Here is a 17,334-nt window from a genome sequence, read left to right on the forward strand (position 1 = left end):
CTGTGTCCTGCAGAAAGTCTTGTAGACTCTTCCATGATGCAGGAACCCTGTAAGACTGAGTTCAGCAGTCACTTTCCTGTGGGTCCTGCATGTCCAGATTATACAACAACAGTCAAGCAGTACAGGCAAGAGTAGTTTCTTGCCCAAATGGCTAATCTTGCCATGTTGAAAGCAAACTCCATAACAAGTTTCTTCGATGCCCATCTTCCTCACAGACGTAATTGGTGCTGTCAGGAGCAGACATTTCTCATTGTCAAGAAAAACCCTAAACCATTTTAAATGCCATTTTCTGAAGGTCTTTGAGAGGGTTGAAGACTGTTTATCTATCTCAAATATATTTCTGTATATCTAGAAAACCTAACTTACCTAACTATAAATTCTGACTATTATAAGTAACTATTTATAGTCTGTATTCAATTATGCATTACGTTTTAAAATATCAGTATAAGCACAATACTTAATCAAGAGGAGAAATATACACATCACAAAATTGACCTTGAATTTGTATCAATAAATGAAAAACAATACCCATACCATAATTCCCCTTTTTACCATTAAAAAGAGATTGGCTGTGATCATTAACCAATTATAAACAATCCCATTTAAATGAAAATGAAGATTTATAAACAGGATGGGAATTAGGATGTCGCTCATTCCAAACTGCTTCCTGCTGGAAGGGGGCGCTGTTCACACCATGGGGATCATGACAAAACTCAGAAACCTTTATAAGTCCGTATTTTCGGGGTCTGTAAAGCTGCATCATCTTAGCTGTCTCAATTGTTGGAACATCTGATCCACTGCTTCCGGGGGTCTTGGTTCGTCGAACCACAGAAGCCTGGAAGGAATCCTCAGCTTTTCATTTTCTGTAGAAACATAAGGAAAAACTCCTTTTCCGAGTAATGTATCCTTATACTTACATTTTGAAGTCAAGGCATTTTCAAAAGATAGAAGTTGGATTAATTCAGCAGCATTTATAATCAAGTGTACTTTATCATTTGTTCCTTCCTTAGCAATCAAAAAACTGAAAAACACAATAGCATGCAGTATCCAGACTCTCTGTGTATTTTCCATCTTTACGTGGCTTATTTATTTATCTATTATTACTTTATTTCTTTCACTTTCATTTATTTTTCTCAGAGACAGGGTTTCTCTTTGGAAATCTGCCTGCCTCTGCCTGTGAAGCAATTCCTACCAGCGTGCGCCACCACAGCCAGCTTCTTTTTCTCTCAATCTTACATATATTTTTAAACACACTGTAAACCTTTAGAGGTTTTATTCATCCAAGTCTGACTTTACTGTAAATCTTTACGTTTTTCTGGCCACGTGTCTTATCTGTTAAAACCGCGGCAGTTTAAACTGCCTTTTTTTCAAGATGGCGGGCGTAAGCGTGATTCCAGCTTACCGCCTCAGTCCAAGCTGACATCCAGCAAAAGCTTCCACTTCCAGCTGTATGTACACACCTTTCAATCGTTAGCAGAGTCTCTTAAAACAACCTTGCTTTTTTTTTTTTTGTCTTTTTATGCCGAGTCAGGAAGACTCCGGTAAGCGAGCCATGTGAATCTCGGCTTGTCACTAGCAAAACACCTGAGAAAAATGCTGCTATCAAAAATCTGTGCTTCTCTCCGTTCTTCTGTTTCTAAAATTCCTTTAAAGCTTTTGTTGTTTTGCATGGAAATTCAATCCCGCTTCTGACAACCATTCTGTTAATGAGAAGCTTTTTCTTTGTTAGCCGCTTTGGTTTATCTCCCGCCAGCCGCCTGGGCTCTGCTGCATTGTAGTCCCCAAATAAACACACAGGAGGCTATATTAATTATGAAGCTGTTGGCCTTGCTTGTTTCTTACTGGCTAGCTCTGACTTAAGTAATTACCCCATAATTGTTAATCTAAGTATGTCTCTTACCGGAGAGGTTTCCGGGCTTCCTACCCCAATGGCGTTACATCTCGACTCCCTGTGTTTCTCCTTCCCAGAGTTCTCCTGGACTCCTAGTCCCTGCTATCTTGGTTCCCTATAGGCTCAACAGTACTTTATTGACAAATGCACAGGACTTCCCCCAACAGGGATATAATCTTTACTGCCAAATTTGAATTTTATTTTTATTGAAAATATTTGATAGAAATAATTGTTTTGTAAGTTTGTACAATGGTCTCAGAAGATGGGACCTCCTAATTACTTTGATTCTGAAGATTATTGCTCTGACTTTCATAATACTTTACTTCTCAATGAAGAAAGTCATCCTAAAATCCTACTCACTATCTAATCAGTGGGTTAAGCATAGCTTATCAATTATCAGATTATTCATTACTAAATCTAGAGGATATCAATTATACATATGTGTGTGTGTATGTGTGTGTTTGTCTGTGTGTCTGTGTGTGTGTCTGTGTGTGTGTTGACTCAGAAACTTATATGTAGTGTAAACTGTCCTTAAACTGTCTTTGGAGCCCTAACAGACCTTGAAATAACAATAATCCTTTCACAGCATCTTGAATGGATGACATTGCATGTCCTGCAAAAAAATGCATTTCTGTTTACACAACTAAATTGTAAGCATAAGTCCATTGTTTGGCATGATGCATGCTAATCACAAAGATTTCAGTTAACAAATTAAAAAATGTTTTTCTTCATTCCTAAAACATGTCTAATTTGTGAATGAAATCAGTATAGATAAAAGAAACTGCTAAGGTCAGATTATACCAGTCAGTATAGAAATTGAGATCTCTCTCAATTTAATTATGTACCAGGAATAAGCATTGCCTAGTAGTTTTGCCTATATCAATTACTGTATTGTTTAGCTAACAAGTCTGCATTTCCAAGTAGCCCTAGGGCTTTACTGAATTGAGATCTGTTTTTTCTCTCAGTGATATGAAAATAGAATTCTAACTACCCACCTATTAGATTCAATCTAGTTTTGATTTTATGCTAATATATAGTATGCTAATATTTTGTAATACTAGAGCTTAATTGTTGTACATTGTTCATGAGTGTTTGGTGAGAAACAGAAAGACAGACAGAGAGAGGTGAATATGGTGCAGAGACACAGAGAGACACACAGATAGAGAAATACAGAGAGAGACATATGGATACACACACACACAGAAAGTGAGAGAGAGGGAGGATTGATAGAGAGATACTGTGGGCACAGGTACAATTTTTGGGAAAAATGAACAACACTAATGACTCAGTTTTTTCGTTTCACCATAGGAATTCCATGGATTGAACTAAGGCTGACATCAGCCTTGGTAGCCAAAGCTATTAAACATTGAACAGTATACAGCAAACAAACAGCCAACATCAATCTAGATGGAGAGAAACTCAACACAATTCCTCTAAAATCAGGAACAAGACAAGGTTGTCTACTCTCTCCATACCTCTTCAATATTGTACTTGATGTTATATCTAGAGCAATAAGAAAACAAAAGGATATCAAGGGAATATAAATTGGAAAAGAAGTCAAACGTTCACTATTTTCAGACGATATGATCATATATAAATTCCACCAAGAAACTCCTACAGCTGATAAACACATTCAGCAAAGTGTCAGAATACAAGATTAACCAAAAAAAGTAGCCCTACTATATACAGACAATAAATGGGCTGAGAAAGAAATCATAGAAACATCACCCTTTACAATAGCCATAAACAACAAAAAATATCTTTGGGTAATTCTAACTTAAGAAGTGAAAGACCTATATAATAAAAACTTTGAGTCTTAAAAGAAAGAAATTAGATACCAGAAAATGGAAAGATCTCCCACCCTCTTGGATAAGTAGGATCAATGCAGTAAAAATGGCAGTTGAGTCAGAGGAATAATAGAGGAGAGCCAGAAAAGAGATACCATTAGAGAGAGAGTCATTACAGGTTTAAAGAGAAATCTTGAAGTAGTGAAATGTCCAGAGATCCACAAGGTTGACTCCAACTAATATTCGAAGCAATAGTGGAGAGGCCACATTAAATGCCTTCCTCTGATAATGAGATTGATAACTACCTTGTATGCCATCCTAGAGCCTTCATCCAGCAGCTCTTGGAAGTAGAAGTAAACACCCACAGCTAAACACTGAGCTGAACTCTGGAATTCAGTTGCAGAGAGGGAGGAGTGATAGGTAAAGTAGTCAAGACCAGGCTGGAGAAACCCATAGAAACAGATAACCTGAACAAGGGTTTGCTCATGTAACCATGGCTGATATGTGGGAAACCAGCATAAGACTTTTTCTGACCCCCTGAAAGAGGATGTCAGTTTGGAGGTCTGGTTAATCTATGGGGCCTCTGGTAGTAGATCAGTGTTTATCCCTAGCATAGGAATGGACATTGGGAGCCTACTCCACATAGAGATTTATTATCTCAGCCAAGACACTCAGGGGAGGGTCTAACCCCTGCTCCAAATGATACAACAGACATTGAAGATCCACCATGGAAGGCTTCACCCTCCCTGGGGAGCAGAAAGGGAATGGAGATAGGGAGTTGGTGGGAGCAGGGGAGGAGGAGAGGGAGAGGGAACTGGGATTGACATGTAAAAGAAACTTGTTTCTAAGTTATATTAAAAAATAGGGAAAAAGATTCTGAATTATGATGTCATAGTAGAAACAACAATAATAGATATAGTAACAAAAAGTCAAACTGATAGAAACAATTTTTGTTTGGAGTTTTCCATTCCAGGCCTGTTGAAAACTTTCACAGATATTGTTATACCTTCACTATCCATTACTAAGTACCCAAGTATTGCTACTTATTCCTTAATAAAAGAGCAAGGCTAGGAATTAGTAGATTGTTTGAATAACATGTAATTACAATTTGTGTTTTAGGCCTTTTACTACTTTCCAAAATTTAAATCTCTTATAGGTAGTCTAAAAACTTCCCCCAAAGGACCTATAGAATTTTCTGATGTATTTAAAAGTATGGGGATTGCCTGAGAACTGCATGGAGCTTCCAATCCTGGTGGGAGCCAAACACTCCAGACTCCAGATCTTCTCTCCCACCAACGAGACCAGAAAACTAGTGGATCCAGGGAGACCAGGGGACCAGCTATTCCTGTGGGACCAGGTAAAACAGGCCCTGCATCTGGGCCTGTGTTCCAGTGCCTAGGGATTGCCTGGGAACTGCATGGAGCTTACAATCCTGGTGGGAGCCAACCACCCCTGATGCCATGCCATTTCTCCCACCAACGAGACCAGAAAAACAGCAGATCCAGCAAAGGGACCAGGGGACCAGGTGGGAGGCTAAGCACCCCATATTCCTGGTCTTCTTCTCCATGCATGGGACCAGAACAAGGATGAGGAATAGAAGAACTACCAGATTTTGGACTTGCTAGCACCCATCAGAAGGGAACTCTGGTCCCCTAACCACCAGACCAGTAAGGGGCTCTTACTGCACCCACTAGAAGAAGAGATATGAAAGAGACAATACAAAAACACACTCAGCAACAGAAAAACAAATATGACACCGCCAGATTCTAGAGACTCCACACCAACAAGACTCCAAAATTTCAATGCAAATGAAGCAGAAGAGAATAAACTTAAAACCACCTTCATGAAAATGGTAGAGGCCCTAAAAGAGGATATAGGAAAATCCCTCAAAGAAATGGATGAGAAAACAAACCAAAAAATGCAAGACATGGAAGAATAAACAAACCAAAAATGCAAGAAATGGAAGAAAACACAAACTATAAAAGACAGGAAATGGAAGAAGAAACAAAGCAAAAAATGCAAAAAATTGGAAGAAAAAACAAAGCAAGAAAGGGAAGAAGAAACAAAGCAACAAATGGAAGAAAAAGCAAAGCAAAAAACTCAAGAACTGGAAGAAGAAACAAACCAAAATGGCAGGAAATGGAAGAAAAAACAAACCAAAAATACAAGAAATGGAAGAAAAAACAAACCAAAAAATGCAAGAAATGGAAGAAAAAACCCAAAAATTAATAAAATGAAACAAATTGACGAGAAGATAAACAGAAAATTGCAAGAAACAATGCAAACAGTTCAAGGGTTTAAAACTGAAATAGAGACAATAAAAAACATAATCTAAAGAAAGGCTGGAAATAGAAAAGCTGGGCAAACAGTCAGGTACTGCCGATACAAGCATTGCCAACAGAATAGAAGAGATGGAAGAAAGAATCTCAGGTGTTGAAGATACACTAGGAGAAATGGATTCATCAACCAAAGGAAATCTTAAATCCAACAAATCCTTAACACAAAACATCCAGGAAATATGGGACACAATGAAAAGACCAAACCTAAGAAAAATAGGTATAAAAGAAGGTGAAGAAACCCAATTCAAAGGGGCAGAAAACATATTCAACAAAATCATAGAAGAAAACATTCTCAACCTTAAAAAAGACATGCCAATGAAAGTACAATAAGCTTACAGAACACCAAATAGAGTGGATCACAAAAAAAAACTACCCTCGCCACATAATAATCAAGACCCCAAATATAATGAATAAAGAAAGAATATTAAGAGCAGCTAAGGAAAAAGGCCAAGTAACATATAAATGCAAACCTATCAGAATTACACCTGATTTCTCCTTGGAAACTCTGGAAGCCAGAAGGTCTACCAACACTAAGAGACCATGGATGCCAGGCCAGATTACTATACATGGCAAAGCACTCAATCACTATAGATAGAGAAAACAAGATATTCCATGAAAAAAACTAGATTCAAGCAATATGTATCCACTAACCAAGCCCTACAGCATGTTTTTGAAGGAAAACTCCAACTGAAGGAATTGTACTACGCCAGCCCAGATTACTATACATGGCAAAGCTATCAATCACTATAGATAGAGAAAACAAGATATTCCATGAAAAAAACTAGATTCAAGCAATATGTATCCATTAACCTAGCCCTACAGAATGTTTTGGAAGGAAAACTCCAACCCAAGGAATTTAACTACAACCAGAAAAACATAGGCATTAGAGAATCCCTCTCTACCAACAGCCAAAAGAACAAAGGGGTGAAATTCCACACATAATTCCACCATCAACAACCAAATCAAAGAAGAATGAGCAATCAATGGTCATTAATATCGCTTAACATTAATGGCCTTAACTCACCCACAAAAAGATACAGGCTAGCAGAAGACAGAACCCATCCTTCTGCTGCATACAAGAAACACACCTCCCCCTCAAAGACAGACATTACCTGAGAGTTAAAGGTTGGGAAAATAATTTTCCAATCAAATGGACCCAAGAAACAAGCAGGGGCAGCAATCCTAATATCTAACAAATTAGAGTTTAAAATAAAAGAAATCAAAACAAATGAAGGAGGTCATTACATAGTCATCACAGGTGAAATCCACCAAGATGAAGTGTCTATCCTGAACATCTATGTCCCAAATACAAAGGCATCGACATTCATAAAAGAAACATTACTAAAATTTAAATCACATAGAAAACACCACACACTTATAGTGGGAGATTTCAACATACCCCTCTCGCCACTAGACAGGAATACCAAACAGAACATCAACAAAGAAGCAAAGGGTCTAATAGAAGGAATGACAGAACTGGGATTAACAGATATCTATAGAACATTTCATCCACATAAAAAAGAATATACCTTCTCACCACCACCTGGAACCTTCTCAAAAATCCTCCCCAAGAAGAGGTCGACGCGAGGAAATAATCAAATTGAGGGCAGAAATCAATAAAGTAGAAACTAGGAAAAAATACAAAGAATCAATGCAACAAAGAGTTGGTTCTTTGAGAAAATCAACAAGATAGACAAACTTTTGTCCAAACTTGCCAAACATAATTGTGTGAAAATGCAAATTAACAAAATCAGAAATGAAAAGGGGGATATAACAATGGACTCTGAGGAAATTCAGAGAATCATCAGGTGATACTTTGAAAACCTGTACTCTACAGAATTCAATAATTTAAAGGAAATGGACAACTTTCTGGATAGCCATCACTTGCCAAAATTAAATCAGGAATATATAAGTAATTTAAATAGACCTATAACCCCTATGCAAATAGAAGCAGTCACCAAAAGTCTCCCAACCAAAAAAAGCCCAGGTCCAGATGGCCTCAGTGCAGAATTATACCAGAAATATAAAGAACAGCATATACCAATTCATCTCAAAATATTCCATGCAATAGAAGCAGAAGGCTCTTTGCGAAACTCTTTCTATGAGGCTCCAATAACCTTGATCCCCAAGCCACACAAAGACACAACTAAGAAAGAGAACTTCAGACCAATATCCCTCACAAACATTGATGCAAAATAATCAATAAAATACTGGCAAATTGGGTCCAAGAACACATCAATCATTCACCACAATCAAATAGATTTCATCCCGGGGAAGCAGGGATGGTTCAACATACAGAAATCCATCAATGTAATCCACCATATAAACAAGCTGAAAAACAAAAATCACATGATCATCTCACTAGATGCTGAAAAAGCCTTTGACAAAATCCAACACCCCTTCATGATAAAGGTCTTGGAGAGATCTGGAAGAACAGGAACCTACTTAAACATAATAAAAGCTATATACAGTAAACGAACCGCCAACATCAAACTAAATGGACAGAAACTCAATGCAATTCCACTAAAATTAGGAACAAGACAAGGCTGTCCACTCTCTCCATACCTATTCAACATTGTACTTGAAGTTCTAGCCAGAGCCACACAACAACAAAAGGACATCAAGAGGATACAAATTGGGAAGGAAGAGGTCAAACTTTCACTATTTGCAGATGATATGATAGTTTACATAAATGACCCAAAGAACTCTGCAAAGGAAGTCTTACAGCTGATTAACACCTTCAGCAAAGTGGCAGGCTACAAGATCAACTCAAGAAAATCAGTAGCCCTACTATATATAGATGATAAAAGACGTGAGGAAGAAATCAGAGAAACATCACTCTTTACAATTGCCACACACATGATAAAATACGTTGGGGTAATGCTAAGCAAACAAGTGAAAGACCTGTATCCCAAGAACTGTGAATCTTTAAAGACAGAAATTAAAGCACCCCTCAGAAAATGGAAAGATCTCCCATGCTCTTGGATAGGTAGGATTAATGTAGTAAAAATGGCAATCCTGCCAAAAGCAATCTACAGATTCAATGCAATCCCCATTAAAATCCCAGCACAATTCTTCACAGACCTTGAAGGAACAATAATCAATTTTGTCTGGAAAAACAAAAGACCCAGGATAGTCAAAACAACCATGTTCAACAAGGCAACGTCCAGAGGTATCACCATCCCTGACTTCAAGCTCTATTATCTAGCTATAGGCCTGAAAACAGCTTGGTATTGGCACAAAAATAGACAGGTAGACCAATGGAATCGAATTGAAAACCCTGATATTAATCCACACATATATGAACATCTGATCTTTCACAAAGAAGCTAAAAATATACAATGGAATAAAGAAAGCATCTTCAAAAAATGGTGCTGGCATAACTGGAGGCTGGCATGTAGGGGAATGAGGATCGATCCATATTTATCGCCATGCACAAAACTTAAGTCGAAATGGATCAAGACCTCAACATAAATCCAGCCACACTGAACTTCTTAGAAAAGAAAGTGGGTGGTACCCTTGAACAAATTGGTATAGGAGACAGCTTCCTGAACATAATACCAGTAGCACAGACAGTGAGATGCACAATTAATAAATGGGACCTCCTGAAACTGAGAAGCTTCTGTAAGGCAAAGGACACAGTCAGCAAGACAAAACAGCAACCCACAGAATGGGAAAAAATATTCACTAACCCCACATCTGACAGAGGGTTTATCTCCAAAATTTAAATAGAACTCAACAAGCAAGTCTCCAAAACTCCAAAGGATCCAGTTAAAAAGTGTGCTGCAGAACTAAATAGAGAATTTTCAAAAGAGGGGTCTAAAATGCCTGAGAGGCACTTGAGAATGTGCTCAACATCCTTAGGCACCCAGGAAATACAAATCAAAACAACTCTGAGATACCATCTCACTCCTGTCAGAATGGCTAAAATCAAAAACACCAATGACAATTTATGCTGGAGAGGATGTGGTAAAAGGGGAACACTCCTCCATTGTTGGTGCGAGTGCCAACTTGTTCAGCCACTTTGGAAATCAGTATGGAGATTTCTCAGAAAAATGGGAATAAACCTACCACAAGACCCAGCAACTCCACTCTTAGGCATATATCCAAAAGATGCCCATTCATACAACAAGGATATCTATTCCACTATGTTCATAGCAGCATTATTTGTAATAGCCAGAACTTGCAAGCAACCTAGATGCCCCTCAACCGAAGAGTGGATAGAGAAAATGTGGTACATTTACACAATTGAGTACTATTCAGCAGAAAAAACATTGGAATCTTGTGATTTGCAGGCAAATGGATGACACTACAAGAAACCATCCTGAGTGAGGTAACGCAGTCACAAAAAGAGAAACATGGCATGTATTCATTCATATATGGATTTTAGATATAGATCTGGGGAGTGCAAGCCTACAATCCCATGGCCAGAGAGTCTGGGAAACAGGACCTTCATTCAGTGGCTGATGGAATAAGAGGCAGCCCCCCACGGCTTAGCAATGAGCTCAACTCAAGAAAGCCAGTAATAGAGGGAGGACTGATGACCAAAGGGATTAAGACTGGGTTGGTTAACCCCCAGAAACAGCTGACCAGACAATGGTTAACTCTTGAATCCCAGTCTAATACCTGGGAATCCAGCATGGGGCTGATCAAGCAAGACCCACTGAATGGGGGTGTCAGTGAGGAGGCCTAGGTAATCTATTGAGCCTTGGGCAGTAGATCAGTATTTATCCCCGAGTATAAACATGGACTTTGGACTCCCATCCAACAATGTGAAATACACTCTCACCCTGAACTCTTAGGGGAGGGTCTAGGCCCTACCCTGGATTAAATGACATACTATCAACACCCCCAAGTGGGGCCTCACACTCCCTCGGGAAATGTGTGTATATTGGGGGGGTTGGGGTGGCCACAGGAGGAGGGGAGGAATAAGAAGAGACCTGGAACTGACTTGTGAATCAACCTTGTTTCTAATCTAAATTTAAATTTACAAATAAAAAAAGTATGGCACTGCTTTTCAAAACAACATATATGAAGATCATAAAAAGACAACTGTAAAGAGAGATGAAGACACATGAGTAAACTTAAAATTAAATTGTCATTGCTTTCAGTATGTCCCTTAATGTAGACACTCCAGTGTATGAACCAAGACAAGCATGCTGTTTGAAGATTAAAGAGGGGCAGCCTTTGAGACATTAAAGAATATCAATATATGGAACAAAAGAAAATCTTGCAAATTTTCATATTCTCTTTAAGAGTATGAAAATGAATCATATGCATCCTTCTACACAATTTAAAGCTCTGTTTCTTTTTTACTTTCATAGATATAGAAACATTAACTGTTTACTTACTGAACAACTTCTGCATGCTAGCAATGCTTCTAGGGTGTAAGAAATATGAGAGAACAAAGCTAATACGAATTTCTGACCTTTAAAGCTTGCAATTTCTAATATTTTCTTAAAGAAAGTATAAGAATTGTTCATTTCTAAGTTTATGGAGTTTTAAGCCATAAATATATGTGATTGGAATCATGGAGAAAAAGATGGCCACTTTACTCTTCTACTCCAGTGATTCCAAATATGAGACTAATGAAATCTGCCTGGGGCATTTAAGAAGCTAAAAGTGATCCTAGTTAACTGGCCTGATGGCTTGTTTCGTTGCCAAGGTGGTTTGATCCCAATCAAATAAGAGATGTGGCTCTGGGAAAATTTGTAAGTGTATTTCCTAGAAGGGTTTATTGAAAAACTGGCCTTCTGTTAGGGACAGACAAATAAAATATCCAAAGGAAGTCCAGATGTTTTGCTTATACAGCTTCACACTTTGCTGGTGAGTATATTCTCTATTGCAGTGGAGCAGAGCTTGGATTTTCACTATGGACTGAAAACCTGTAGCTCTTGGTAAATGCTTGAAGCCTTCACAACTAGAATTTGACAAGGGAGAGCATGCATATTTGTGTACTGAGAAACTATTGGCTTCTCATGTTCTCCAGCATCTAGAAAACAAGTCTTGGAATATGTAGCCAATATTATGTAAGCTAACCTAATAAACTCTCTTTTGATAACTATCCATCCCAGCAGTCCTCTTTCAACAGCATATACTGACTAATATGGGTTAAAAATTGAGAGCTAATTTAAGACATTCTATTGATTGTGTATATGTAGAAGTTAATATCCTCACATATTTCATGTACAGATTCCCATGCTTGGTCTTCACTTCAATTTCATCCAAAGTAAGTAAAATAAAATCTTCTTATGAAAAACAATAGTTCCAAGCATGCAAGGAGAGACAATAAAGTATAGTGCCTCACAGCTTCAAGCTTCATTAATACTGGGAATGATGTCACCTGGCCACATGATGTGTATTTCAAAAAGCTGCTAACGATACATCAAAGATATTGGAGCAAAAACATCATGAACTTAATTGTGTCAGTGGGAGAGAAGTTATAAATGGAACATTGCATGTTTAAGTTAATGTCATTTATATGAAACGAGGTAATGTGTGTTTGTTACTGTTAGGAAGTCAAAAACAATATTAAAATAACAAAACAGCCTAGAGAAAACATTTAATTTATAGAGAATGACTCATATGATTGATAATTATATACAAGGACAAAATCATTAATATATTTAGTAAAAATGAGGGATATATGTGAAAATTATTTTATGTAAGCAGAAGGAATATTCCTTAATCAAGAAAAACCATTAACTCTCATAAGAAAAATCTAACTGTACTTGAAGGGATAATTTAATTAATCAAAACTTCATTGTTTAGGTGTGAGCAAAATCACAACCTGTAAACAGGATTCATATTTTAGCACGAGCAGGTGATGACCATTACATTCACCAGGTGTCTGTAACAAATTATTATAAGAACCCCAGTTGCTAGAAGTATGGAATCTTGGTAGCAGGAAAGGGTGGTGTTTTTGTAAATATCCAGAGGAAGAATGTCTTCAGCAATTCTTCTTTCTATCTTCTTTATACTTACTACCAGAACATTAACAGGCTAGGACATAGCTCACACTTGTCCTGTCTCATTTGTCACATTACATGCTCCAAGTGTGTCTGCTATTATTTTCAGGTCTCTGATCTCATACTGAAAAATTGGTCTAATACTTAATAAGAGAAACATCAGTTTCTTGTTAATACTTACATGTACACAAATTGTATTAGCAAATGTTTTTTCTTGCTTAATCACCAGAACATGTAATTTGAAAAATACTTTATCAGCATTTCTGTCATTTTCTATTTAATCTCCTTATATATAATGAGCTACATTGATGAATGTTCATACTTAATCATACCAGCATTCTTAAAAGATGCACACTTAGCACATGATGCATATGCACACCTATTGACATAATTTTTGGATACATAACAGTAATGTTGTTTTAGCTCATTGTCATGTTAACGTTGATGGACAGCTTTATAGTCTTCAAAGTTTTATACAATTTATTTAACAAAGTACTAAATTCAGAAAAGGGGAACTTAGAAGGTTTACATTTTTGCATTCTCTCAGAATCACTGTGAGGCCCTGATTCTAGAAGCATCTTTCATTATTTTTCAAGGCCTGTCTGGGAGAGGGATTGTCTGTATGTATGCATGTCTTTTGTTCCCATTCTTTTGTTCAGATTTCCCTATTTAAAGTTTTATATCTCTTTTTATATTTATTCCACATCAATTCCATCTGCCTCTCCCTCCCATCCATCCCCAAATCCCTACCTGCTCCCCCAGGCCCCTATCCAATTCCCACTTCATTCCCCAGAGAGGGTAAAGCACTCCTTGGGGATCTCCAAAGTCTGTCATTTCATCCAGGGCATGTTCCAGGTCCTTACCTAAGAGATCAGGCTGAGAGGGCATCCGTCACTATAAGAGGGGAATTCAAAGTCCATCTGTATGCCTGGGACAAACACCAATCCATTGCCCAAGGCCCCACAGATTGTCCAGGCCTCCTTATTGATTCCCACATTCAGGGGGTCTGGATCACTCCCATGCTGGGCTCCTAGCCATCTGATGGGGGACCAAGAGTTTTCTCTTGTTCAGGTCAGCTGTTTCTATGGGTTTCACCAGTCCGGTCTTGACCCATTTGCTCATTATTCCTTCCTCTCTGTATCTGGATTCCAAGAATTCAGTTCAATGTTTAGTTGTGGGTTTCTGCCTCTGCTTCCCCCAGTCAATAGAAGAAGGTTCTAGAATGGCATATAAGGAAGTCATCAAATTTATTATCAGAGATTGTAGAGTAAAGCCTTTTCCTTGCCAGCCGCTTTGGTTTTTCCCCACCAGTCGCTTGGGCTCTGCCAAGTTGTAGTCCCCAAATAACACACAAGACGCTGTATTAATTATGAAGCTGTTGGCTTTGCTTGTTTCTTATTGGCTATCTCTGACTTAAGTGTTTACCCCATAACTGCCAATCTTAGTATTTCTCTTACCGGGTCTCAGCTTCTTACCCCTATAGTGGTTACATCTTGACTTCCTGTGTTTCTCCTACCCAGAGTCCTCCTGGACTCCTAGTCCCACCTATCTTGCTTCCCTATTGGCCAACAGTACTTTATTGACATATACACAGGACTTCCCCATCAAGGGATGGACATTTAAGGTCGTCTCTCCACTATGCTTAGTTTGCCAGTTGGTGTCATCCTTGCAGATCTCTGGAAAGCTCATTGGTACCATGTCTCTTCCCAAACCTATAATGACTCCCTCTATTATGGTACCTATCATCTTGTCCTCCTCTATTCTTCCCCCGACTTAATCGTCCTGATCCCCCATGTTCTCCTCTCCCCTCCTTCCCTTCCCCACTCCTCTTCCTGGCTTGCCCTATCCCCCCATGCTCCCAGTCTGCTCAGGAGATCTTGGCTCATTCCCCTTATCTGGGGTACCATGCATACTTTTCTTAAGGTCCTTCCTGATTCCCAGACACTCTTAATTTTGTATATGAATTTCTTTTTTTTTTTCGTTTGTTTGTTTTTTTGTTTTACAAGACAGGGTTTCTCTGTATTGTTTTGGAGGCTGTCGGTCCAGCCTGGCCTTGAACTCACAGAGATCCACCTGCTTCTGCCTCCCGAGTGCTGGGATTAAAGGACTGCGCCACCACTGCCCGGCATATAAGAATTTCTTATTAATAGTAATTTACACATCTATTATCTTCTATAACCATGTGAGTCTTCCTTCTCTTCATGTTAATTAGGATTTTGTACTCATCATGCTTCTTCATGAATTAGTGCCTCCATTAAAAAAAGCTTATCCTATATTTACTTCTTAGAGTTGCATGAATGTAGAACAATATGATCTTCATAGCCTCCTATTATTCCATCCCTGCATATATAGCAGCTTCTAATGCCTACTAGCCATCAAAAACATCCTTAAATAAACACACAAACAGCAACATAAAGAAACTTTTTAAAGTATTCTTTTGCTGATTCTTATATAACACAACAGTTTTAAGAAGAACTATAAGCAAGTGATATAGTCCTCTATGTTGGCTCATGTCTAATAGCATGAATTTAGATTTTTAAAGATATTAAGGCTCTGAATAGGACATAGTGACACATGTCTAAATCTCATCACTCTAGAGATGTTTGAGTTTAGAGAAATACTATGTCTGAGTAGCAATGACAGTAGCAATAATAATGATAGTAATAAATATTTAAGAGTTGTTAAAACAATACTTTTCTTTTTTATTATTTTTGCATGCAGGATCTTGGGATGGCAATCCTCCATTGAGTTTGCTGAGGTTTGGTATGATTTCTTGTTAAGAATTGTTGAAGATAAGTGCTACACACTTCATCATTTTCTGTCTTGAGTGATGATTCACCTAAGGGCAATTTCCATGGTGATTCATAGATTTTTTTTATATTTATTATACCTATTGAAAACAAATGAATTTTTAAGGATATGGAAAATGAGGACAGTGTCATTTTGATTACATTTGATTTGCAGTGACAAGGCAATATAAATATACTAACACTTCAGCATGACTGAAAATGATGCTCAAGATTGGACACTAGGACACTCTGGTTACTGGGCAAAAATAATTATCAAAAACTCTGAAAACTATGTAAATTAAGGGAAGGATTAACTAAGGTGTTTATTAAACATCCTTGGTGTTGTGACCATTAGTGCCATCCACTCCAAGAGTCATGGTTGTTGGAATCAGCATTTGTCTGGTAATTTTATACCATTATCTCAGTTTCATAATACTATTCTTTTATGTTCAACTTCTTAAGGACACCTGTCCTGAATAACAGCATTAGTTTGAGCACATGTGTCTTTCTATCTCATGTGGGGTTTGCACTTAATGATTTTATTTGGAGAGTCCAGAGATTATCTATTAATTTGAAAACTCGACGTAGAGGCAGAACTAAGTTTCACGGCCTCAGGTGCTGATTTTATTAATCAGCCCTTGCTACTTTGTGAAAATCTTTACTTTTGATTTTTACTTCTTTTTCCCCACCTGTCACAGAGTTGTGAAGCAATTTCCTATATGACACCTACTGCTCACTTTGTTTCTACAAGCAAAATAGGGGAGTTTGCCTACATATTTTCTGTCATCATATATAAGGACATGCATAGAAGTCTTCTGTATTATAAATAATTTTGTTTACAGTAGTTCCCTTCATAGGATATTTTTAAGGGGAGAGTATGAATGACAGAAGCAGGAAGCCCTTTTCCTGTACCATATGTTACCATTTTCCACTTTCCAGAAAGCCTGAAACTAAATTTACCATTGTAACTGTGTTTTGGGATTTCAATATTTCTATATGAGAAGTTGATGTCTCACATGAGCTAATTTCTTACAAAGGGAGTATCTAGCCAGAAGCAGAGAGACACAAATAACAAGCATATGCATAAAATGCTTTCTGTCTACAAATTAGATAAATAAGCTTCCTTAGAGCCTGGTGGCTATGTACCAAGTAATATCCTAAAATCAGAAAACATTACAGACTCCTTCATTTTCTTCCATTTCTCTTTCAATCATTGAGTAGCTTAGATGGAAGATTCTTTACAATTTAACAAAAAGAATCCTTGACTACTTTGTTAGATACTCTAGCCAAAAGTCAAAACTAAGCAGGCAAGGTTACATTTCCATGTTATTAGTTATCCATCTGGTCGTTTGCTCTCTCTCTCTCTCTCTCTCTCTCTCTCTCTCTCTCTCTCTCTCTCTCTCTCTCTCTCTCTCTCCCTCCCTCCCTCCCTCCCTCCCTCCCTGTGTGTATGTGTGTGTGTCTGTGTGAGAGAGAGTGTGTGTGTGTGTGAGAGAGAGAGAGAGGAGAGAGAGAGACAGAGAGACAGACAGAGAGAGAGAGAGAGAGAGAGAGAGAGGG

Source organism: Mesocricetus auratus, unplaced genomic scaffold (assembly GCF_017639785.1).
Source record: "Mesocricetus auratus isolate SY011 unplaced genomic scaffold, BCM_Maur_2.0 Super-Scaffold_100004, whole genome shotgun sequence".
NCBI classification, from domain to species: domain Eukaryota; kingdom Metazoa; phylum Chordata; class Mammalia; order Rodentia; family Cricetidae; genus Mesocricetus; species Mesocricetus auratus.